This window comes from Hylobates moloch, unplaced genomic scaffold (genome assembly GCF_009828535.3).
Source record: "Hylobates moloch isolate HMO894 unplaced genomic scaffold, HMol_V3 SCAFFOLD_4, whole genome shotgun sequence".
NCBI classification, from domain to species: domain Eukaryota; kingdom Metazoa; phylum Chordata; class Mammalia; order Primates; family Hylobatidae; genus Hylobates; species Hylobates moloch.
Genome location: NW_026652279.1, coordinates 105,145,856 through 105,170,847, shown reverse-complemented (window position 1 = coordinate 105,170,847; position 24,992 = coordinate 105,145,856). Strand labels below are relative to the sequence as shown.

The following is a 24,992-nucleotide window of genomic DNA, read 5'->3' as shown; positions in this document are numbered from 1 at the left end:
ATAGTATATAGTAATGTAGTAATTGTCTAAAATTGACAGACAATAACAGTGTTGACAGGGATGTGGTAAATTTGGAACCTTCATGCATTTTGATGGGATTGTAAAGTGCTGTAACCACTTTGATAAAACACCTTGACATTTTCTCAAAAAGTTAATCATAGAGTTATCTCACTCCTAGGTATAGACCTAAGAGAACTGAAAACATACATTCACACAAAAATTGTACATGAGTGTTCATAGCAATTTTATTCCTAATAAACAAAATAATAGACAACCCAAATAGCCATCAGCTGATGAATGGATGAACAAAATGTGATATATGCATGCAGCAGAATATTATTCAACCTAAAATCAGAATGGAATACATTTACATGCTGCAAAATGGATAAACCTTGAGCACATTAAGCCAGACACACAGACTTCATATTGTCTGATTCCATTTATATGAAAAGTCCAGAATAGGCGACTTCATAGGAACAGAAAGTTGAGTAGTGGTTATAAGGGACTGGGCTGGGGGGAATGGGGAGTGACTGTTAATGGGTACAAGACTTCATTTTGTGTGATGAAAGGTTCTGGAATTAGATAAGAAGAATGGTCGCACAACTTTGTGAATGTACTAGAAAGCATGAACTGTACACCTTAAAAAAGTGAACTATACATTATATAAATTATATCTCCAATAAAAAATAAAGTTGTACTCTATAATTTTCGTAAATCTACTTACTAGTTCTGATAGTTGTTTGGTAGGTTTAATGGGATTTTTTACACAAAATATGCCATTCAGAAAGTTTGGTTCTTTTCTAATTTTTGTAGTTGTTCTTTTCCTTTATTATAATGACTCAGACTTCCTGTTTGAGGAGTAAATGCTGAGTACAAGTGGTGAGAGTGGACATCTTTGTCTTGATCCTGATTTTATGAGGAATTTTTTATTATATTAACAATCAAGTATAATTTTCACTGTAGAATTTTCAGAGATGCATTTTATTGTATTAGGGAAGTTTTCTTTCATTTCTAGTTGATGAGTGTTTGTTTTTAAATCCTTAGTGGATTTTTAGTTTTTTCAAGATTTTTTTCTGTTTCCATTGAATTGTCATATAGTTTTTCTCTTTTGTTATTGGAATTTTCCACTGTGTCTTATACTTGATATCAAAAAAATAGACAATATAAGTAGAGAATCCCACAACAGATTATAGAGCCTAGGGCTACAAGTGGTTAATATCACTTCTACCCACATTCCTTTAACTGGAACTAGACCTAAATACGAGGGATCATGAGAATTATAGTCTTCCTGGGTGTCTAGGAGAAGCATGAAATGATTTGATGAAAACAGAGCAATTAGAGTGATGGTAATGAATAAAAATAAAGCCGTTTTATATATTATTATTTTAAAGTAACAGAAATATCTTCAAAAGAAGACCCAAATACTGAGGCTGAACAAATAAATGAATGGATGGTAGGTGGTGCAAGCCAGGTTTCTCATTGTCAGGGCAATTGCCATAAGCTAGGAGAGGGGGCTGCAACAAACCCTGTAATGCTGTAATGCTGGATTAGAGTTGGACATATCAGCTAACTTCATGTTAGCTTAACTACTATTTAATTTGATAAATATACATATGGACAGACACAGAAACAATTATAGGTATGTGCATATAACTGGGTTTGAATATGTATTTATACTTCTTGGCTCTTTCTGCTGAGGGGGCCTGGGAGCAGTGATACCTCAGTAGCATCAAGCACATGCAGTGCCCAGACCGTGGTTTCTAAATATTATCCTCCAATAATAGGAACTAGGGATCCTCAGAGAAATGACTGAGTTTGTGGCTGAGACAGTAAAAATACAAGATCTTGGAGCACATGGTATGCCCTAAAAAAAAAGTGCTCCAAAAACAAAAAGATGTAGGCATGTGAAAGGCATACAGGAACCAATTTAATAGAGCTCCCAGAGACCAAAGCTAGAACAATTTGAGCCACAAAATAAATAACATGGTATTTGATTATAACCCAAAGTATAAAATAAATATGTCTGAGTTCATCCTAATATAAATAAATGATCGAACAAATAAAAAGAGTCTTTCTTCTAAAAGAATCCCAAATAGTACAGGTAGATATATCCCCCTTCAGATAGTGACGCTTACCCTCCCCCTTAAATGTGGGCTGGATTTATGACTGGCTTCCAAAGAGGGGAAATAGTAACTTTACAGTGAAAAAGCCTGGTAAACATTATCTTAACCAGGTGATCAAGGTTAACATCACCATGATAAGTCAGGCTGATGTCATTTGCCTGCCCCCTGATGTGATGTGATGAGAAGTTTACCTTGCCTCGGTGATATTCTTCCCAATAACCCTAATCAGCCAAAAGTGAGGGCATGCTTTAAAAATACTTGGCTAATACACATCAAGACTGTCAATGTCATGGGAAGCAAGAAAAAACTGAGAAACTGTCACAGACCAAAAAAGACTGAAGAGACATGATGACTCAATGCAATGTGATACCCTAGACTGGACTGGATCCTGGAACAGAGAAAGGACATTAGTAGAAAAACTGGTAAAATCCAAATGAAGTCTGGAGTTGAGTTAGTAGTAATGCACCAATGTTGGCTTCTTAGTTGTCACAAACGTACCGGGCCATGGTAATGTGAGATGTTAACATTGGGGGAAACTGGGGGAGGAGCATGTAGGAACTCTTTGTATTATCTGCAATTTTTTCTGCAAATTTAAGATTATTCCAGTATAAAAAAATTGTCAAAAACACTAATAATAAGAAGGCCCAAAAGGTGAAACAGATATTGGCAAAGCTCTTGTGGTATGAGTAGAGGTACAAGGCCTGAGTCCTGACTGTTCAGCCTCTTCTCACTCCTCACTCCCTTCTTCCCCAGGTCCCCAGGGTTCTCTGTCACATATTCTGAAAAGTACTGCCCTGCAGAATTAAATGCAAGCTCCTCAACATGTCTTCTGGGACCCTTCATATTCTCACTCTTGTCTAGCTTTCATCTTCATCATCTGTTGACCTCTTGCCTCCTATATTTATTTCTGTATTTATTTCCTTCATGTATTTTGAAGGCACTTTCTTTTCCTCAAGCAGATCCTGACCTTCTTGTTGATTTTGAACATGCTATTTTTTTTCAGCTTGGAAGACCGTTCTCAAGCTTACTCACCCTCAAAAACTCTTCAGAAATCATCTCAGAATTCAGCTTAAGAGTGAGCCTTCTCTTGAAAGGCTCTAAGGGAAAGGGACACCTTCCTGAATTGTTTCTACAATAGCACATAGTTCTAGTTGCCTGTGTGTGTGCCTGTAAGCATGCCTCTTGCCTGCAAATAGCCCACAAGCTCCTTAAGGAGATGTCATTCGTCTCTCTCTGCCAAATGTCAAGCACAGTACCTGCACATAGTAGGTATTCAGTAACTGCCAAATAAATGAATGAATGGATGAATAAGAGTAGCAGTTTTATTGAAATTAGATTATTTTTTGTAGCCTTTTAATTTATTTGAATCTAGTTGTCATGAAAATACAAATTCAGCGTTTTAATAAGCAAATTGATCCCAGTTTGCCAGTTTAAAAGAAAAGCATTGGCTTTTTAGGAGTAAGTACTAGCCTCAATTCAGCCAGCACATATACAACATATTGAGAGTGGTTGGGTATTTTTTCCTTTAAATAACAAAAATTTCAGATGGTGCATACTTTACAGTAAATGAAATAGATACTGTAGTGTTGCTTTTTCAGTCTGCTGGTGTTTGAAGTAGTTGTCAGTAAAGCTAGCTGCATGCATTTATCTTCATTAGCCATTCCAAGGTGATGCTTTTTGATGCAGGTGGCCCAGCTCTTCCCAGGCACTTTAATTTGCCAATTATTGTACCCACTATCTGTAGAACAGATAGTGATTAGTTTCACATTTTGCTCACTGGGCAGCTTAATGTTCTTGTCACCTTACATTGAGTTTTAAATGTGCAAAGCGCAAAGAATGTGAAACATGTTTCTCAGACTTGGGGGCGGTAGTGGCTGTCATGCCTAGTAACTTGAATTACTTCTGGATACAGAAATTAAGGGGCCTGGTTCATTAACAAAAAATAAAATAATCTGACAAAAGTGCATCAAAAAAGGCAACATGAGTGTGTGTGTGTATAAAGGTTAGATGCATCTTTTCATTTTCTTTCACAAAAGCATTATTTGCTGCCGAAGCATCTTTTGCTAGCGTGTGGGATCTGAGTGCTAGTTTGCTGGCTTAGATTACTACCGTTTAAAGAAAGAGAGAGATAATGGCAGGATCTTATTTAGAAAATAGCATTCTACCTTAATGATTTTCTTCTTTGAGTATTCTAAGGCAACATAGGCCACCCAAAACAGAGAATGAGAGGCACTGATTTTTAATGTAACAACTATTCACTACCTTACATTTTGGACAATTTTGCTCTAGCTATGACTCATTCATGAATTTTTTTTTTAATTGCCAGAGAAAGTTGAGAAGTTCCCTTTGGAAAAATCCAAAACCACACTTAGCAGTTTCGTCTGATGTTCATTTGTTTAATTTCCTGGGAGTGAGGTTGGCTAATTTATGGGGACTTAACCTAGTGCCATTATTAGCAGAAAAGATTATTTAACATTTTAAGAAAACATGGGAGAATGCCAGGCACATGGCATCCCAAACATAAACTTTATTTGCTACCTTCTTGAAGAATTTGTTTGCATATAATGTTGTTCACACCAGTGATAACAGAAAATGTATTTAATAACTACTCAGAATTAATATGCTGTAGTATGCATGGCTGCCTAATTTAATTTATCTCTGATTAAGCCTATTATGTTTGAGATCACTTTACAGAAGAGATTTTTTTTGCCAGCTGTAAGCTTATTTGAATTGTAATATAAGTTAATAATGTGTGAAATAACTAGTGGTGCTTACTTCTAAATGTTAATTTTGCCAACTGACTTCCTGAGTTGCATACCCAGACCATTAATGGGCATTTAGTTAATATCTTACATGAAGACCAGCTATTGGAATAAATATGAGAATTAACTATTTTAGTAGGCAAAGACAAATGGCACAGAAATTCTTTAATTCTGAAATCCAGAAGAAAAGCTCTTGCATTATAAAAGTAATTGAAAATCAATGACTGATAATCACATAACATCACATATAAAGTAACATGTACTTTTTACATGACTCGTGTTCTAAATTTATTTCTTCAACCCTAAATCGTCTCACTGGATCAGATAGAGTGGGACCCTCGGGGTTCTTGCAGTGATCTATGCAGCACCTGCCTCACTGTCTGTGTGATCAGGTCTCTTGAGTGGGCCCAGCACCAGAGGGAAGGGGCTTGGCTATTGCTGTTCAGTGGCTTGTTCTCCACATTACAGACTAAGCTTTGTATGTTTATTCGGAACCAATTGTTTCATTGGTCAGTCTAATCCTCTTTTTCAATGTCTTAAGTAATTAGCACCAAAAAAGTGATTGGGCTAATTACATTCCCTTGCTCCGCATTTGGCCTCATACAAGGTTCTGTGCATCCTTAGACACAGTTTGCATGACTTAGAATGTGAACTGTATTATTTGTATACATACTTAATTTTGGTAAACTCATTCCTCTCTACCCATTCCCAAACTGCTTTTCTCCCTTTTTGTAGTTCTTTTTTTGGCACTCTAATTAAAATTCCACCCAGTCCTCAAAGCCCCTTAAAAATCGTACCTGCTCTATGAAGATTTCCTAACCATCCCAGGCCATGACCACGTCCTCATTGGTTGGCGGTGGGGTGATTTGCCTTGATCATGTAGAGTCACCTTTCATATATTCTACTTATAGATTCTATGAGGACAGAGACCTTGCAATTTAAATCGTTATACCCCACGATGCCTAATACAGTTTCTTGTAAGAAAAAAATATATATCAATAGATGGTGGTGATTGATGTTCAGAATACAAACATGACAAGGGAGATGCTTATAGATCGTGAACCCTAGGTGAATAAGTAAATGTAGGTGAATACATAAAGTCAGTTTGTGGATTCTCATTTGTTTTAAAGTTGAAGTAGAAACTTGCATGTAATAATTAACAAGTCAGAGATCACAAAGTGGATTTCTCCTTGCTTTAAACAGCTCTTGCTAGGCCTATAGTTTGAATCTCAGAATGTGTGTAAAGTAGTGTTTCTTAACCCTGACTTACATGAGAATTGGCTGGGGAACTTAAAACATGTATGCCCGTGATAAGAACTCACCTTCAAATCAGTTAAATCAGGGAGCACTTTTTAAAAAGCTAGCCAAATGAATTTAGTAAGAAACCAGAATTGAGAACCACTGGTGTAAAGGAAACTTAAAGGTCACTAAATTCATATATCCATCTGGTGTTTGATTGTTGTATACAGCTGTTTAGCAATGAAAGAAGAGTGTTTCTAATAGGATTAAAATTGCAGCTCTCTGGTGCAGGTTTTCATGCCAAATCCAATCCTTCTCTCAAGCTAACATCCAAGGTGACCTACTCTCTTGGTTTGTACAGAGCTATCCTTTTTTTTTTTTTTTTTTTTTTTTTTTTTTTGAGATGGAGTCTTACTCTGTCACCCAGGCTAGAGTGCAGTGGTGCTATCTCCGCCCACTGCAAGCTCCGCTTCTCGCTTCTCAGGTTCACGCTATTCTCCTGCCTCAGCCTCCCGAGTAGTGGGACTACAGGTGGCCACCACCACGCCCAGCTAATTTTTTGTATTTTTAGTAGAGACAGGGTTTTACCATGTTAGCCACGATGGTCTCGATCTCCTGACCTCGTGATCCCTCAGCTTCCCAAAGTGCTAGGATTACAGGCATGAGCCACTGAGCCCGGCCGCTATCCCATTTTTTAACACAGAAAGTTCCACGTAGTAGGAAACACCTTATTACTGGGCAAACCAGGACAGTTGGTCATCCTACTACCAACACACTTATGACTTGGATACCACAGAGGTGGTTTTGGATAAATTTCCTCTTGAGAGGAAGTGGGGTTTCTGACAGAATTTTTAATGAAAAAAATAGAAACAGAACACTTTAAAACCTTAGCAGCCTTGAGGGTAAAGAGACATATCAAGAGAAAAAGGGAAAACATTGCAATAGGTTCTCAGAGAATTTTTGCAGTTACGATGAAAGAGGGGGATTATGGCATGTAATTAATTAAAGAACATCAAAATATTCACTCACTTTTGTCTCTGTTATGTAGGTAAATTAAGGATAATTTTGTAACATAAGAAGGCATGGAGCAAAAATCCCAAACTTGTAAGTGTAATTAACTAAACAATAAGCCCCTTGAGGATAGATTTTTCTTGTTGTTATTTTTCGGTTTTGGTTTTTTTGTTGTTGTTGTTGTTGTTGTTTGTTTTTTGTTTTTTGAGACAGTCTCACTTTGTCACCCAGGCTGAAGTGTGATGGTGCGATCTCTGCTCACTGCAACCTCCGCCTCCCGGATTCAAGAGATTCTCCTGCCTCAGCCTCCTGAGTAGCTGGGACTACAGGCGCATGCTACCACACCCAGATAATTTTTTTGTAGTCTTAGTAGAGACGGGGTTTCACGATGTTGGTCAGGCTGGCCTCAGACTCCTGACCTCGTGATCCGCGCATCTCGGCCTCCCAAAGTGCTGGGATTACAGGTGGGAGCCACCACACCCAGCAGAGGATAGTTATTTTTACAAAGAGAAAACAAAGGATTATTGACAGCTACATAGAAAATTACTGACAGAACTAACATATGGCTCCTAGATAATTTTCTGGTAGGATCTTTGGCCCTTTTCCTACTACACATCCTTTTAGTCCCAGTGACCCTCCTTTCAGATAAAAATAAATGTTGTTAGATTAATAGAAAAATGAAAGTGTTTTACTAACAAAAATACTTTTAGCAGTTTATTGTATAATGATAGCATTAACATTTTTTCATCATGAATGTCCATTTGAGTTTTATGCTGATATCATGGTATAGTCCTGCAACCTAAGGTTTAACTTATCTCAGTTATTTTCTGTTTTGATTGATCACTGGGTAGCCAGTCTGACCACTACATAGTTGATTCATGTTACTTATTGATTGCCAAAATTGCCAGAGGTACCCTGGTCATTTAACTGTCTTTATAATCAAATCAAATCCACTATGCAGCAATTCAGTCAATGGTTTGGTGTTCATCTGTCTAAAATGTTGGTGTACCACATAGGGACAAGATAAAATAGCTCATTTCATTGAAATCATAATAGATTTTCTCCCACTCTAAAATTTGTATGCTGCTATGGGAGGGAGCATCAATCAGTCAAAATTATAACATATTCTGTTGTTCTTTTCTTCCTTAAAACATTTAGCTGAAGTTGTAGAAACTCAGAGCAACATATGTTAGAGTGGGAAGTTGCAGATAACTCATCCAGTCTTTTCCAAAGTATGTCAATAAATATTACCTGAAAGAAAAGAAAAAAGGGGGAGAGTCTGTAGTCAAGTAAGTTTGTATAATGGAAGGTAAAACAAAATGGAACAGACACCTTGAATATACTCATATGTGTTTCAAAGCTTCAAGAATGGGGAGGGGGAGGCATGAGACGATCGAGGTGTGTTTCAAAATCATCTAACCACAAAACTCTTTGTCATGAACACTTGGAGGGACTTCATCTAACCTCCTAATTTTGTAGTTAAACAAATAGAATTCTAAAGGGGTCAAGAAACTGATGCTGGACCAAATACTTTCCTTTATTGTTTTTGTCCAGTCCTCTCTTTCCCCTACTTATATAAAAGTAGATATCAATATAATGATTTTCTTAATATAATCAATACATCAATATAATGATTTTCTTAATATAATCAATATATCAGTATAATGATTTTCTTAATTTTCTGTAAGAGCTCTGCACACCCCTTTTCAGTGGCTAACTGATGCGTTGCTTCCAGGTGACCAGCTTACCAGTGATGTGATGCCTAAAAATGGAAATGAAAAATTAGTCGCTTAGAAAAGATGTACTTTTAGACAGCTTAAGGTTTCAATATCATCTCATATTCTGATTTGAATAGCTTTTTTTAAATTGGGTACCTACAGTATGCCAGGTTCTTAATATGCATTGTATGATTTAATTCTCATAAAATCCTGCAAAATAGAGAATATGTCCATTTTCCTATCAGGGAGTTTATTTAGTAAATGGAAGACAGGGGATTTAAAATAAGGTCAATCTGACTGTAAAGTCAAGCTTTTTGTTAAGCTCAAAGATATGATGATGGCTGCATTGGAAGTGATGTTGTTGACAACATAGTTAACTTTTTTAAAAAGTTATTGGTCCATAATTGAGTATGACAGAGGATAGAGGACTACATAATTTGAGGTAGACAAATTTATAAGAAATATAAGCAGGACTATAAACATATATTCAAGTAAAAGGATTACCTGCAAGCTGACATAAATTTCTTTGGGAGATGAGGGTAGGAATACACACATATATACCTTGGTACATACATATGCGCACATATTCTTGAGCCAAAAAATAGTTATATTTCAGAGTGATAAGAGTCAGTATATAGTTAAAAGTTGATCTGGACATGTAATTGTGAAAATTTATTATGTGATAGGTTTTGTTGCAGGCTATACTGCTTTTCATATGCATTTTGGGCACATTTTGTACCCAAATGATAAAATGATAAAATGTAGTTTGACCATTAACATTCAGTGACATAAATTGCTTAACTGCCTTCCAAGTCAGTGATCATTGTTTGGAATTATCTTGAAGCCAAATGATTTTCTGAAATTTCTCTTCTTATTTAGTGAACGTACATAGCTTTTCTTTGTATAGTTATTTAGTTGGGCCAGTCTTCCTGCTGTTCTATTTTAAAATCTTTTATGTCTGTTTCCTTTTTCTCCTTCCCCCCTCCCTCCCTTTCTGCTTTCTTTCTTCCCTCCTTCTTATAGTCTTCCTTCCTTCTTATTGATATGCATCTACCTCAAATTGATTATTTGTCCAAACTTCTGGAGCCAAGATAACAAAATGCTGTTGTCTGGATAAAGATAACATTTATGGAAAGTCATCTTGACCTTGCCTGATAATCCCTAAAAAAAATGAAGAAGTAAAATGATTTTGTCAATACCCTACTTAAAAGTAGTTGTAAGGTGGTTAGTAGTTGATTTCAGGTAACTCATAAAGTTCTCTGGACAAACAAACTAGACCAAAACAAAATACAGAAGTACATATAACTACAAAGTAAAATGTATAACACTAGAAACTTCTGGTTTTATTAGATTGAACACAGGCTTTCATATCTTTCTGTTCCAGAAATCTCACTAAAATTACTCTTACTAAAATTAGTAAAGAATAAAAAATAAATCTCATTAAAAGTAGTAAAGAATAAAAAATAAATCTCACTGAAATTAGTAAAGAATTTTAAAAATCACAAAGCAGGGACACAAAGCAAATGAGAGAGAACAAACAGAGGAGAGGCTACTGAACATGAGATATCAGGCAATTTGTGGAAGACAGCAGAGTGATGGAGGAGGAATAGCTGAGGTGCACTGAGCGAAGCCTTCAGATTCATGCACAGGATGCTGCGGAGGCTTAGGAGTCATGAGACTGGAAAAAGGAGAATCGATTGCCAGGAGCTTCAGACCAGCGGAGTATATGGAGTAGTTAGGCCCTGCCATCCCTAGCTCACACTGCCACTACCAATTCCCCATCCCTATGTGAGGCATCAGGGATAGTCTTAGGCTACATTGAATCAGAGATACTCTGGACTCAGGGATTGGGCCCAGGAGAGAGGATGAAACTCCACAGACAGAACAGGTGAAACCCTCCTGGACTATTCCCTGACATAGCTCCCAGGGAACCTACAGCTAGGGACTGGCTCCTTAGGCAGGGGTTTGGAGATTCTTATCTGCAGAAACTCAATCCAAAAAAATGACTGATTGGCAGAGTCCCTGTTGAAATGGTTAGATTCGCCACTCCGTTACCTCAGAGGGATTCCAGTCAAGGAAAAAGCACACCCTGTCTACACTCAGGGTTTCCCTTGGAAACTAGACCCACTGTTTTTAAATATAAATGAATTGTTTGTTTCATATATAATGCATATATATGAAATAAACATATATGTTTCTTAAATATAAATGAGTAATGAAGGGCCACCAGATATTTGAGGATATCCACTGACATAAAATATAGAATAAAATATAGAGATCAAAACAGAGAAAGGGGCTAAAGGAGCTCAGAGAAGCTACAGATATTTCAGGAAGCAAATGAAAAGCTTTTAAAACCCTATAGTAACTTCAGAAAGATGAGAGACACTGTTATATCTATTAAAATAAAAAGTATTCTATAGAACAGGAACAATTAGAAAATAAGAAGGAGGTATTGGAAATTAAACTTATAGAAGCATATAAAACGATTCAGTGGTATAGAAGTCAAACTTTCTAGAAAGTAGATAGTCCAAACGTTTTCACACTGCTGATAAAGACACACCCAAGATTGAGTAATTTATTCAAAAAAAGAGGTTTAATGGACTCACAGTTACACATGGCTGGGGAGGCCTCACAATCATGGCAGAAGGCAAGGAAAGAACAAAGTCACATCTTACAGGGTGGCAGGCAAAGAGAGAATGAGAAGCAAGCAAACAGGGTTTCCCCTTATAAAACCATCAGATCTCATGAGACTTATTCACTCCCATGAGAACAGTATGGAGGAAACCACCCCCCATGATTCAAGTGTCTCCCACCGGCTCCCTCCCACAACACATGGGAATTATGGGAGCTACAATTTAAGATGAGTTTTGGATGAGAACACAGCCAACCATATCAGATGGAGATGGGGTGAGGTGGAGGTGAGAAATATAGTGGATTAATCCACGAGGTTCCACATTTTACCATAAGCATGCCAGAAGGAGAAAACAAGAAAAAAATGGTTCAGAGACAAGTGCTAAAGAATAATAGAAGAAGAATTGTCAAAATGGAACAATGCTATTTTCCAGATTTTCAGAGACCATAAAGTGCCCAAAATGATGGGTAAGAAAAGATTCTCATTAGCTCATTAGGATTCTTTACTCGAAGACTTCAGAATACCAGGATTAAAAAGAAGATTCCAAAACCTTCCAGAGGAGTAACACATGTCACATGTAAAAGATCATACCTGGTAAAAGGAATAGTAGTGGCCTGAGACTGCAACACTGGAAGCTAGAAGACAATGAAGTACAGCCTAAACATTTTGAGGGAAAATTACATTTTACTTAAAATTCAGTTACAAGTTTAACTCACAAACAAGTATGAGAGTAGCATTAAGACGTTTTCAGACACACGAGGTCTCAACAAATTCACCTCCCGTGTACCTTTTCTCAGGAAGCTACTAGAGAATGTGCTCTACAAAAATGAGGATGTAAACCAACAAAGAGGAAACCATGGGATCCAGGAAATGGGGCTCCAACATAGGAGAGAGGCATAGGGATTTCACAAAATGGCGTTGAAAAGAAGCCCCAGGACAACAGGTGGGCAGCTGGCCTGGAAAACCTCTAGACCAGAGGGGCTGGACGGGAGGCTCCTCCAGGGAAAAAGAGATCCAGTAGACTAACCAGTGGGCTAATTGTGTAAAAAAAAAATGATTTCAATATAAGTTCTATGGTTCTTTTGGGTAGTTCATGAATGGTTAATGATACATACACAAAAGAGGTAAGCAAAATAAAAGACAACACCAGGAAAAATAAGATGTTGAACAACATCGAACGCATACTCTTTTACTACTTGTCTCGGTAGTAAACAATATTACATGGTCATAGTAAGGTAAACTAGAATATCAGTTTAACCCCAAGTTGCCATTTAACCCACTGGAAAGATCAGGAAAGAAAACTTGGGAGCGTGTGATAGTATCACAATGCTAAATTTTCCTTATTTTGCATAGTAGTAAGGCAGATAATCTCTAAAAATGATAAGTTAATAAATATCAATATATACACAGTACTGAAGTATAGGGATGTAAATAGCATAGTTAAAAGTGGTTTCCTCTCCCATGGTGAAATTCAACCTCCCTAGTTACAGTTGCTGGACAGTGCTAGTTTTCCTGCGCTGGACAAGACTATAGATTAACCAAACCAAGAACAATTGGTTGCAGCAAAAGTCTTACCTATATAGGAGGTTACACACTCTGGAAAATAAACATCTTTCATAATAAAAGCAAAAAAAAAAAAAAATAGTTTCCCCTGAGAAGCAGGAAGGGGAGTGGTAGGCAAAGTGGGGGAAGGGCATACTCTTTTTGATTATAGGCCTTATAATACTATGGGCATATATCACTTTAATAAATGCTAAGCTGATTTTTAAAAATTACTGGAATGAGAAGTAGAAATTATAAAACCAGCATGCACAATGCTCCCACCCCCCAAATAAAGCAAAAACAAAAGAGGAAGAAGCTGATGGTGATTTTTTAATGTTTCAAAACTCATTTATCTACCTCATATCTAATAGCAAAGTAGAACTCAGGACCCTCTGCCAGTCTTACTCCAACCAACATTTCCTGTCATCTACACCTACTCCCCACATTCTTTCTTTAAGCTAAACAGAGCTACTTCATGTTTCCTGTACAACACCTATATTTTCCTTTATCTGGTCCTTTGCTTGTAGTGCAATTATTGTTCACCTTCCATTCACACATATTCCTAACACACACACTCACATACACTTATCCCTTACCAAGGTCCCCTTGTAGCACCTCCATCCCTTGAACACTTCCCTACCTGTTTACATGTCGGCTCAAAAAGCTTTCTGAGGGATCTTTGAGGGACCCCAGATAATAGTGTTCTCCCCTTTCTTTTCATTCCTGCTGTATTGCCTTTAACACCAGGGCACAGGAACCATATTGCACTGGTATTTGTTCCTCCTATAGTGCCAGGCAGAGTCCTGGAATATTCCAGGGATCGCCTCAGATATTAATCAAGTGGGCAAATTAATCTTCCATTAAAGGTGAAATCCACTCTATCATGACCCAGTGCTAAACATCTCTATCTGCAAAAATAAACATCACTAGAATGTATGGCTTTTTGTTTTTGTTTTAAGGAAGCTCATGTGCTTTCCTCCTAAGCACGGAGAGCGTGCACAGAGCCCAGAGGTACTGCTCCCTAAAAGTTTGCTAGTACTTCCTTCATGGGGAATGTGGAAAGCTTGTAAGTTTTAATTTGACTCTGCAGGGTTACAGGTAGCCTGGCACTGATGTTGCTGTGGGAAGGATGTCACTTAGGTCTCCAACTGAAGAATCACCTAGACATGACCCTGGGCCTGATGAACAGCCTAAGATATGCCAGGAAAATGGAAACCCTGTCATGAGGCCAGAACAGGAAAATAAAAAAGGAAGTCCACAAATAATGATATAGCAAGCATAGCACAGCTTGGACTTGCATTCATAGCTTCCCATGCTTAGTTCAGGTATCTTTCTATTTAATCAGGCTTTATACCACAAGCCCCAAGTCTCTTTTATAACCATTCAAATGATCATCTAACAGACTATAACAGGATTAATCTAAAACATCCGCCTGTGGAGATAACAAAAGCCCAGCAATATTATGATACATGCAAACAATGGGGTACAATGGAGTCTTTAAAAAGAATAAGGCCAGGTTGGTGGCTCATGCCTGTAATCCCAGCACTTTGGGAGAATGAGGCAGGCGGATCACTTGAGGTCAGGAGTTTGAGACCAGCCTGGTCAACATAGGGAAACCCAATCTCTACTAAAAATACAAAAATTAGCCAGGTGTGGTGGCGGGCACCTGTAATCCCAGCTACTTGGGAGGCTGAGGCAGAAAAATGGCTTGAACCCAGGAGACAGAGGTTGCAGTGAGCTGAGATCATGCCACTGCACACCATCCTGGGTGACAGAGAGAGACTCCATCTCAAAATAAATAGATACAATGATGGACAGGATAAAGAAAATGTGGCACATATACACCATGGAATACTATGCAGCCATAGAAAAGGATGAGTTCATGTTCTTTGCAGGGACATGGATGAAGCTGGAAAGTATCATTCTCAGTGAACTAACACAAGAACAGAAAACCAAACACTGCATGTTTTTACTCATAAGTGGGAGTTGAACAATAACACATGGACACAGGGAGGGGAACATCACACACCAGGGCCCGTCAAGGGGTGTGGGGCAGGAGGAGGGATAGCATTAGGAGAAATACCTAATGTAGATGATGGGTTGATGGATGCAGCAAACCAAGGTGGCACATGTATACCTATGTAACAAACCTGCACATTCCGCACATGTACCCCAGAACTTAAAGTATAATAAAAAAAAGAAAAGAACAAGGTAGATCGGTAAGCCCTGCTGTGGTGAAGCATTTAATACATACTGTTAAAGGAAAAAGTAAGTGTGGAATAAAATTACCTCCTTCAGGTCTCTACTCAACTGTCACCTTTCCAATGAGGCCTTCCTTAACCACTGAATTCATACTTGAAAACATTTTGTCCCCTCTCCCCTTTTTCTCTGTTAGCATTTATCTCCATCTGATATAATCTATAACTTGTTTATTTGTGATCTATCTTCATACTGGAATATAATGTACACAAGGGATTTTGTCTGTTTTATTTACTGCTTTTCCGCAAGTGCCTAGAATAACCAAATGAATGAATTTATATGAGAAAGGTTTATTATTTGCATAGAAACAGTACTGGAAGGTTATACAAACTTCACAGTAGTTATCTGTGAGCAGTAGAAGTAGGAGACTAGGAGCAAGAGTAACTTTTTATTGTATATATCTTACCATGTACATGTACGTATCTTTTTTAATAAAAACACTAGTTTTATAGGGAATCCCATTTAAAGTGTTTTGTGAAGGCTATGATAAAATAATCACTTATTAATAAACACCATTTATTTCTAATTGTGAGATAATAAGTACCATTCTGAATTTCTCTTCTTTCCAGAAGTCAAGTTGTAAATGGGCCACTATTCAAGTTCATGGGCTTTATATTTTATGAAGCCTTTACCAACAGACTTTTTATTTTCCATCAGAGCAGTGCCCTGTGTACTTACATTGTGGTGGGGGAAAAATGGATTTTTAGGCCAGATGCATTTATATCTATTACCTTTTAACTAAATGACCTAGAGCAGGTTACTTAACCAGCCTGAGTTCCCTTACCTATAAAATTGGGATAATTTTCCCACTAGCAAAGGCTGCTCTTAAAGCAAAACAAGACCAAGTATATATATTCAATGCCTTGCAGCGTCTGGTCCAAGGTAGGACTTAGTATGTAAAGTCCTTCCCCTTTCCTGACAGAAGATGAGCCAGAGAGAAGACCCTTCGTGGTATTTTTACTTCTAACTACTCAAAATGTGGTCCCAACATCACCAAGAAGTTTTTGAGAAATGCAAAGTCTCAACCTTTACCGGATTTAATGAATCAGAATCTGCAGTTTAACAAAATACCTGGGTGATCCCTGTGGACAGTGAAGTTTGAAAAGCTCTGTTTTCATGTTTCTTATAGCAGTGTTTCAGACAGGCTCCTATTAATCATGTTGTTGTATTTAAAATTTTCTGTATTTTACAATGCTTTGACATCTTGGGGCCTTGTGGACTTGGGATGCTAAACCTTCCTGGGTCAGCTGATTCCTGGAGATAGCAAACATCTTGCCTGTGAGCTCGCCTTTGATATTCAAACCAACCAATCCTGAGTGCACGCCACTACCTGCTTCCTTTTATCAGGCTCCTGCAATCCAGAACACTATTTACCTGCCCTGAATCACTCCAGGGCCAGGTACTGCATAATTAGGAACGGCCCCTATACCACAGAGCCTGCTGAAATTATTTAAATTAGCTATCCTAAAGCTGCTTACTCTGTCTTGCCTGTTCTTTCCATGGAAACCATAATAAAGGCCCTTGCCCACATTTTCCCCTTATTTCCTCTGCCTCCTACTGACCCTGGTGCCTCCCCAGGTAGCCCAGTGTGGTCTGGCATGCCTGCTCTTCTTGGAACTGTGACAAACTATCCTCTCAATGACAGTCACCTCCTGATCTGTTGGCCTTGTCGTACTTGATTAAAACCAAAACCCCAGGTACATTTTCTTAAAAAGCTGCCTTTGTAAACTTCTTTCTCAGTTGAACTCTTCCTGCCATCTGCTGCCCCCCACTTCACCTTACAAATTTAAGGTTTATTTGGAGAGGTGTGAGGGTGTCCAGCAGAGCCAGATTTTCTGGCAGGGGACGGCTAAGAAGCCAAAATCCATGAGGATACTAAGCCGGAACTTACTTTTAAATAAAGATGATCAGGGATAACCACATAGAAGGTTGTAAATCTGCTTAATATCGTATGACTATATTGAATGCCAATAATACTCCTTAAGCACAAGCTTTGAACACTTCCAAAATTGCTATTACAAATGATTAAGACCTCCGAGGTAATGGAACCATTTGAATTGAAACACACAAACTTATTTACAGTATTCTAAAATGTCAAAAACAAATGAAAACCTGCCATTCCATCCTTTCATTTTTCACTGTGGCCTCTTAATATGGTATATATGCTTTAGATAGAAATAACTCCTGCCAGGGAGCAGCTATTATGTTACCAAGCAGCTTCCCTTCCCACATTTGCATTTACCTCTTGTCTCTTTGGTTGTAGAAAGAATCTTGATATATGGAAGTGAGCTAACTGAAGCTGAGGTTAATAAAAGCAAGTATTAAAAGAACATAAAAGGGACTTTTCTCCCTGTGACTCAAACAAAAAAAAAAATACAATAAGAAGTATCTATTTTAGAAGTATTTCATGTTTGTTAGGTAAGACTGTGAGAATAGAAGACATGAACTTTTGCCTTATGAAAGTTATTTTACTACAATTTTATTAAGAAATTAAAATTTGTTTAACATCTTTTAATTCAAAATATTAGAAAAGGAAACTTTCCATTGATTGTTTTATGATCATCAGTTTTGTTTCCATAAGAAATACGCCCATTTATTATTACCTTAAAAAGAAACTGCAGGTAGCAGGATTTTGCTCCCCATAACTGGCCCTATCAGATTCAACATTACTGCCCAACCAGTGTCTAAAATTTGACTTGTAGCTTGCATGAATCACAATGTCCCCTGAAACCGCTTGTTTCTAGGAGGTATTTTGTTTGATCGCTCCTTGACCCTTTTCCAGGAAACCTAATTTGCCCAAGGGAGTCTCACACTGGAAAACAGTGTTTGTGTCTGCTTGGGGAAATGTGCCTGAAATAATGACTTACTTAGAACTGAGAACAGAATGGAATGGAATGGATTGATAAGCCAGTTTGAGCAGGCAGAGAGCAACTTGGGCCTCTAAACTCTTATAAAAGGAGCTCTGCAGCAAAGCACTTTGCCTAGACTGTATCTGGCAAGGCCCATCTTCATTCAACAAACATTGTCTCTGTGAACTCTGTGCAAAATTCTTACTCTTATAAATGCCTTAAGGCATGCCATTTCATTTTAAGTTTCACTTACACTTCTAAGATGGTGCGGATTTCTCGATTCGGCCCTGCAGTCCCCAGTGTAGAAATTGCTCTCCAAGGTATGTTACCCGTTTTAAACTCAGTTGCGTCCTTTTAGATGGCTGCAGAATGCTTGTTGGTGGTGATGCCGCTCTGAGTTAAAGTGCTTTCTTGGTTGCCAGGAGAGTTGGCGAGTGTGCTGATGCATGAATTACCCAAAGAGAGGGCTTGACTCAGCTTCTTTCTCCCTTACTGAACTGAAAATGAACCAGCAGTCAAAAGTAGGGAGGTGACATCTCATCTAGAGCAATGAAGAATGAGTTGAGGCAAAAAAGGAGGGGGGAAAAAAAGAACTTTACTACTGGATTGCTCTTTGTGCTGCTGCATTTCCTGTTTCTTTTGCTTTTTCTTTTTTCTCTTCACTTTTCTGCCAATAAAATATAGTCAATTTGTCTTATAACTATAGCCTCAAGGCTAGTAACTCTTTGAAATGGCAAAGATACAAACAAAAATGCTCTTAAATTTTAAAAACCTGGAGCTAAGTTGATCTTCATCTTAATCTTTATTTGCCGTTTGAAGTTTTTAAAACAATTAAACCATTGACGATATTTAAATTGGCAAGGCTAAGCTTAACAAAGTCCTGTTTAGGTACAGTGGTAATGAGAGTTTACCTTTTTTATTTTTAATTTAAATCTGCCTTTGCACAGTTCGCAAATTATTAAATGACCTCTCCTGCAAAGTCTGCAAGCAATTGCCTGTTCCAACTAATAAGAGAACATGTTTTACAAGGTTCATGTTGATTAATTGACAAATGCTGATAAAATCAAGGCAGTGCAAAAATGCAGTGCCCCAGCTGCAGCATAAATTACTTCTGTTCAATAATGTTTCCAGTGGCTATACATTTATGATTTACCTTTCAATAAATATTACTGTCTTAATTGAAACATCCATTGTGGAAATTTATCTCTGAAGATGATTGTCAGGAACCACAGCTGGGACTAAACATTTCTGTATCTGTGTATGCTTTTCTGCTCAATTAAAGGCATTGATTGCTGTGAACATTTTAAAGATGGATGCTTTATATTTTGTATGAAAGGAACACAAACACATTTTAATATACTTGGAAAATCATGTACTCTTGATTGACCTCAGTGTTCTCTACATTTCTGATAGCTTCAACAATAAATACAAAATATAACTTCAAAACCACTAGCCTTACACCAATCCATCAACTGTTATGGCAGCTATGAAGGTCTCCATTAGAAAGGCTATAGCTGGCTGTTTTATGCTCATGTATGTTTCTGGCATCAGAGATGCTTGGCCAGACCCAGATTTTTCCTTTTGCATATAATGAGTAAAAAAGATGTCAAAAAGATCTCCTGCATCCTGGATGAAACCCAAAGGTCCAGAGAATTCCAGTAGACAGGGAATGTAAGTCAGGGCACAGACTATCTTGCAGGGTTCCTACCCCTCTCCTGTTTTGGTCCATGTCCATCTGATAGACTTCCATACTCTAGTGCCTTAAGAACACCTCAGCATGTAAATTTAGGGGCCCAACCAAGCTGATCCTTTAGTTTAGACATCCTAAGATGTCCTGCTCATCCACACTCCTGGAAAAGTAAATATCCTCCACAAAGTGACATCGACATACTTTTCTCAACAAAGTCATTTCAGTTCAACAAATATTTATCAAGCCTACTATGTCAGGCAGTGTGCTGGGCCCTTGGGATATACACACAAATCACACAGTTTATCCAGAAGAAGCTTACAATAGGCAATCATATCTCTGAACATTTGCAATGTGTTATTTAAAAGACATCTTTCTATAATTTGCCAATTTTTTGAGCTCCTATTGTGTACCAGGCATTACTCTAGGTGTTCAAGAAATGTTCTAGATGTTTTCTTTCTTTGGTATTAATCAGAGGCCACTATGTTCTCATGGCCCTCTAAGGCAAATCTCATTTGTCAGTATTCTGTTTGAGCTACCCCAGTTGCTGATTACCAGTTCATATTGTACTCAAGATTATTGCAGCTTCCAGACCTGGATTGAGATTAGGATTTGACTGGTAGGACAGGACTGACCAGAAACTATCATTCTAAACTTTAGTCAAAGAGTACTGCTCCCCCAGGATGGGCATGAAGACTGTGGAATAGGAATATGGGATTGTTGGATGAGGGAGTTAAGGGCAATTTGGGGCATGCGAGAACCAAGCTGATTTGGGGATGTGGATCACATTAGAGACAGATTAAACTGGCAAGCCAAGGCTGAAGGTTGGACAGAAGTTAGATGGGGCTTATAAACAGGCGAATTCCAAGTATTTGAATAGAAGGTAAGCCCAGAAGGCAGAATAGCCATGGAGGGCATGGAGAGGCAGCCAGTTAGGAGAGATCAACGCAGGTTAACAAGCAGGTGAGTTAGAGCCGTCAGCCCAGTAGGCATTTAGGCATTCTAGAAGATAAGGAGCCACTGGGATGTATTCAACCATCAAGAAACTCAGGTTTAAGAAGGAAAAAAAAAAAAAAGGAAATCCTTGCCACTGAAAATTCTGGTAATCTAGGCCACAAAGCTCTGAGTAAGTGGCAGTGAGATGGAGAATTTCTGAGTCCAGGCTCATTTTGTTCTCTCAGCCCAGACATCATTAAGACAGTGTCTGGCATGCTGTAGTCACTCCACAAATATTCCACTGAACTGACCTGGGTTCTGAAAGGGAGGCAGATTCCAAAATGAGGCCATTTTTATATGCAGTATACAAATTAAATTGTCTTGGCACTTAATGAAAAAAAAAACAAGGCACAGGACAAACCGACAAGAAGGAAGAGATGATCATTTGTTCCAAAGATACCTGCATTGTCTCAGTATTTAGATTTGTTCCCTCCCTTGATTTCTTTTCTTGTGGGTTGGTATTTAGGAAGAAGGGAGACAGACTACTGTGGAATCTGGAAAGTTCTGAGTGTGTGGTTAGCTATTATCCAGATTGCAGATGTTTTCCTCATGGGAGCTTTCAGAAAGAAAGCAATGAAAAGGGAAGACTGAAGTGATTAAACCCTGCAGAACTCCCAGGTTTATGTCTGTGAAGATTTCAGTGAGGAGCCAGAGCTTAGCTGAATTGCTTGCGTCACACCCAGAATCTCTTCTTATCTCCCAGGAAGGGGCTGCCTGATGACCTCCATCCCCAGGAGGCTCTTTTGCTTTTGGTGATAGCTGCCAGTAAAAATAATAGGAAAGATTGTTCCATGTGCCCTTGGTAACAGTCCTATTATGCTGGTGTTGTACATCACACATAAAAGTTGTAAAACACAGTCTTCCAAAAAATGCCCTCTTTGACAAAGTTGGGTCATTGAGATCCAACAAAAACCACCTGAGCAGCATCCATGCCATTCTATCGCCATTCAGAGCCCCCAAGCCAGGAAAGACTTGAGCGCCATTCCTCATTCTGCAGTCCTGGACCATGTTCCCTGTTTTAACACTAGATGGGACATTGTTGTTATTACAGTGGCTTTTTTAAAAACAGGAAATGAATAAGACCCAGAAAGTGGGCCGGGGGCAGTGGCTCACACCTGTAATCCCAGCACTTTGGGAGGCCAAGGCGGGCAGATCACGAGTTCAGGAGATCAAGACCATCCTGGCTAACATGGTGAAACCCCATCTCTACTAAAAATACAAAAAATTAGCCAGGCGTGGTGGTGGGTGCCTGTAGTCCCAGCCACTCGGGAGGCCGAGGCAGGAGAATGGCGTGAACCCAGGTGGTGGAGCTTGCAGTGAGCCAAGATTGCGCCACTGTGCTCCAGCCTGGGTGACAAAGCAAGACTCCGTATCAAAAAAAAAAAAAAGACCCAGAAAGAAGAAAACATTTCTCTAGAACATAATATTGTTCTATAGAATCAGAGAGCACTGGAGCAGAAAACAGCCAGGAAAAGAGCCCAGTCCAGTCCTTGCTTCTCATTCTTACTTGAGAAAACTGTGACCAGCCCAAGTTCACATAGCGGGTCAGTGGCAGACGCAGAACTGGAAGCCAGAACCCAGGTCTCCCTAGCCCAGGGCAGCCTCTGCCCCCTGCCTCATGGCCACATGCCCAGGGAGGAGGTGCGGGTGGTACGTGGATCCAACAAACTGTCTTCTTTTATACAGAGAATAATAAAAGAGTGAAATCCCCAAGGCTTGTCCTCCTGAATACATCCTTCCTACAACTTGACTCTGTATGTAGATGACTCAAAGAAAGGTGAGCAATGAACACAATTCAGTTTTTGTACCTCTCTTATACACGTTTTTTAAATGCCAATATGAATGAATTAACTTGATTTTTTTAAATGTGAATAAATGAAATATGTTTCTAGCTAACTTAAGAATTTAAAATTCTGGTTTAGTTAGGCGCTGTGAAACGGGTCACAGTCTGTCTTCTTGGTCTTCTCAGCCATTTACCAACCATCTTCACTTGAGCTATTGTCACCCCTGGCCTTTTCCGAGAACCCAGCTGAAGACAAGGGATGTCCCAGAACTTTTTTCTCTCTCCAGGTCCACCCAGGGGACGTTGCTTTTCTACTCTTCCTTTGCCCCCTGTGAAAGAAGTAGAATATGAAGCTGCAGCTCTGCCTTCACCGTCACTCACACCAGTGTGATTAAATTATTGAAAGAAAATGATCCGCTCTCCTTGCTCTCCTTGCTGCTGACTAACAGGTTCCAGCTCAGAGCAAAATCCTTGCAGACCCTGTAGTTGATAGGCCTGGCAGACTGTGTTTTAGCAGACTCTTTCTTAAGAAGGTTAAGGCTTATGTTTTTTTGTTTTTTTTTTTTTGAGACGGAGTCTCGCTCTGTCACCCAGGCTGGAGTGCAGTGGCACAATCTCGGCTCACTGCAAGCTCCGCCTCCCGGGTTCACGCCATTCTCCTGCCTCAGCCTCTCCGAGTAGCTGGGACTACAGGCGCCCGCCACCACGCCCGGCTAATTTTTTTTTTGTATTTTTAGTAGAGACGGGGTTTCACCGTGGTCTCGATCTCCTGACCTTGTGATCCACCCGCCTCGGCCTCCCAAAGTGCTGGGATTACAAGCGTGAGCCACCGCGCCCGGCCTAAGGCTTATGTTTTAAGCAGACTGAAAAGGGGTGCTATTGCAGTCTGCTTAAAACACGTTTGCTTTTCCTCAACTCACTGGTAGCTCCCCCCACCCCACTCACAGGCCTACAGTGCTAATTCTAATCTTTAGTTCAGTTACTGCAGCGTTCTCACTTTCTCTGTATCTACCAAAGTACCTCACATCCTCTTCTTACTACCTGTACTTCCTAAACAGCTAGGATCCTTGGGAGAAAAGCAGGCTAGTCATAAAGAAACAATCTAGATTGTAATTTTTGCTTCGTGTTAGACATTGCACACTTAAACCTTTTTGAAGTAAAACGCTTTTAAAAGTCAAATCTGAAAAGCTTGGCATGTGTGGATAATTGTTTTTTCTTCACTTGGAATGCCTCTCCTCTGCCTGGTCTGATCCTATTCATCCTTTACAACCAGCTCAAATGTCACTTCCTTGGGTGAGTTTCCACTCTCCCTATGCGCAGGTTGCCTTCCAGGATCCTCGCTCTTTACTCCGTGCTGCCAGAGCCTCTTATTCCCACCACCAGAATATACCAGTTATCTCAAGTACATTATAATCAGTTATATACATGTCTGTCCTGCCAGCACAGTTGTGGACTCCTTAACAAGAGGGACAGTGGATGGTGCCTGATTCATCTTGCATCACGCAGGCAGAGCATAGTAGATGATGTGCATTGGGACTTCTATGCATGTTTACAGGATTAAATCAAATTATGTCAGTGCCAGCTCTTTTAATATAAGGATTCTGAGCTTTTGGAAGGTGGATCAAGTAAAAGCATAATTTAAAAGTCATAGTCTTCTGAAATTTCCTGAAGACAGTTCCTGAAGATTTAAAAAATTTTGTATTCTTATTTTTAATGTGAACATGTTATATAAAATTAGCCATATATTACTACGTATATGGGGACATTGGTCATTTATTTGCTCCCCACATCTGAATTGAACAGAATTTTTGGTCACAGATTCTCTTTGCTGTATACGAAAGATGTATACTGGAAACGTGTGTAAATCTAATGTCTGTAAATAAAAGTATGTGTTAAAATGCACTAAGGGAGCTATTTATAGAAAACATTTTTCCAAGTGATTAATATTTATATAAAAAGGATAATTTCTGAACTTATCAGAGAATGTGCCTTTTATAGAGTAGTATTTTTCCCAGAATGATAAAGGCACTTCTATATTCCAGTCAAGATTCTCCTGGCATTAATTTTGTTTTTTCATAGTATATTTAAAACATTGTACTTAAGAAGATTTTTAATTTATACAACAGATATTCTAAAGTTAATAACTCCTCTTACTGTCATAAAATTGGTATGTATTATGTATTATTTCTCATCCCATTAATAAATTACTTGCGTGGGCATTTAATGATTTTAACACAAATATTATTTGAAGGAATCAGTATATTATACCCTTGATTTGCAAGAAGAACTGAGGGCTGATGTGAACGCTGACACAGAGCCGGGATATGGAAAAGGACCGTAGGCATAAATCTCAGTGAAACACTTATAGTCTAAAGAACCAAAAATGTTGTG

General features: G+C 38.7%; 1 protein-coding gene and 1 long non-coding RNA gene across 2 annotated transcripts in view; one reads left to right on the top strand and one right to left on the bottom strand.

Moving 5' to 3' along the window:
• Positions 1 to 24,992, top strand: part of ENOX1 (ecto-NOX disulfide-thiol exchanger 1) — a 446,686-nt gene that overhangs the window by 194,499 nt on the left and 227,195 nt on the right. The window lies entirely within an intron of this gene.
• On the bottom strand, positions 7,832 to 18,485 carry LOC116467226 (uncharacterized). The gene is made up of 4 exons (XR_004247743.1): positions 18,389 to 18,485; positions 12,077 to 12,120; positions 8,884 to 8,897; positions 7,832 to 8,386 (listed from the first exon to the last, which is right to left on the bottom strand). It is a non-coding gene; the product is annotated as an uncharacterized LOC116467226 (long non-coding RNA).